A 2,026-nucleotide genomic window follows, 5' to 3' on the forward strand; every position below is an offset into this window, starting at 1 on the left:
TTCAAGCTACTGTGTCAGGGACTGGAACCACACAGTCAGCTAAGTGGGATCTGGCCGCCTTCACCTCCATGCCATCTGCTGTCCCCATACCTGATTTTTTTAATCTGTAAAACAGGAATATAAATTCTTTTTAAATTTATTTTTATTTTATAAAGTTTTTTTAAAGAATTATTTTATTTCTTTTAAGATATGTTATTATTAATATTATTAATTTGATGAGAGAGACAGAAAGAGAAAGTGAGAAAGCTAGCTGCCAGGTCCAGGACTTGAACTGCAATTGACGATACGGAGTCCAGTACCTTAATCACCATGCCACCTGTCAGTCCCAAGGGATCGAAATTCTTCTTTTTTTCAAACAATTATTTTATTTAACCTTATTTATTTTAATTTGACCAGAGAGGAAGAGAGAGAGAGAGAGAACGTGAGAAAGCAAGCTGCCAGTCCAAGACCCAAACCATGGTTGGCCATGTGGGTGTTCAGCGCCCCCAACCACCATGCCACCTACTGGCCTCCAGGATAGAAACTCTTAAGTTGAAGGAATGCTTGAGGATTAAATGAGATAATGTATGTGTTTAACAGAGGTCAGCACATGGTAGGGGCACCATGAAATGATAGCTCTTGTTGTTAACAGATCCCGTTATCAGGACCATTTATAGAGGCAGTATGAGGTAGTAATCAATAGTTGTTATGATTTTGTTCTGTTAATTTTTTTTTCCTGAGCCCCTCTTTCTACCCTTCTACTACCCCTGCCTCCCACACAGTCTCTGGTATCGACAGTCGCCCTCCCCACTATCGTACCTTCCGCTCTTCGAGTTTCTGCTATGGAGCGCAGACATTCGGTATATATTGAGTGGGGACACACAACCTGTCTTTAGTCCGGCCTGCTTTGCTTAGCATTACATCTTCTAAATTCATCCACTTTGTATCAATTAAGAGGGTTGGTTTTTTTTTTTTGATAGCTGAGTAGTATTCCATAGTTATTTGTGCCACATTTTTTCCATCTGGTCATCTGTTCTTGGGCATTTGGGTCGATTCCCTATCTTGGCAACTGTGAATAATACTGCGATCAACATAGGTGTGTAAGTGTTTTTCTGACTGAGTGTTTTCCCATCTTTTGGGTAAATAACTTACAGTGGTATTATGGGTTGTATGGTAGTTCTATTTGTAGGTTTTTAAGGAACCTCCATATTATTTTCCACTATAAATATTCTAACTTACATTCCCACCAACAGTGTAGGAGAGTTCCCTTCCACCACAGCCTCACCAGCCCCTGTTACTCTTTATCTTTTGAATCAGCCATTTTGACTGGGGTTAAGTGGTGTTTCATTGTGATTTTGACTTGCACTTTCCTTATGATAAGAGAGATTGAGCATTTTTTCACATGCTTTTTGGTAGTTCATATGTCTTCTTTGGAGAGTTGTTTGTTTGGCTCATTTACCCATTTTTAAAAAAAATTTCTTTAACTTTTTATCATTTTTAAAGTTGCTCTAGGGCACATGCACTCACCAGAGAGAGACACAGAGAAAGCAAACTACCAGGTCGGCTCTAACTGTGGTTGGCCATGTGGGAGTCCAGTGTCTTAGCCGCCATGCCACTTGCCCCATCAGTTACCCATTTTTAAAATGGGATTTTTTTTTTTTTTTTTTTTTAGTGAGTAGCTGTTTGAGTGCCCTGTATGTTCTGGCTATCAGTCATTTCAGTGCTGCAGTATTCTTCCTGATAAGACTCGTTTGGGACAGATGTTGAGGTTTAGGGAGAACATTAAGATGAATCCCTTAAATTTTGCAAATGTAAAGTGGATATATTTGGGAAACTTTGGCTTTAAGGAGGTGGGTACAGTTTCTGTGTGTTAAAAAAAATCAGTGGGTCCAGTAGGTGACATGGTGGTTAAGTCACTGGATCCCACAAGGCTGACTTCACAGTTCAAATCCTAGACCTGTCACCTTGACAAACCATGCTGGGTACATGTGCATGCATGCCCAGAATCAAGGGAGGAGAATGGATTGTGGCATCCCCAGGGGGGATG

This window comes from Tupaia chinensis, unplaced genomic scaffold, assembly GCF_000334495.1.
Source record: "Tupaia chinensis unplaced genomic scaffold, TupChi_1.0 Scaffold000423_1, whole genome shotgun sequence".
Classification (NCBI taxonomy): domain Eukaryota; kingdom Metazoa; phylum Chordata; class Mammalia; order Scandentia; family Tupaiidae; genus Tupaia; species Tupaia belangeri.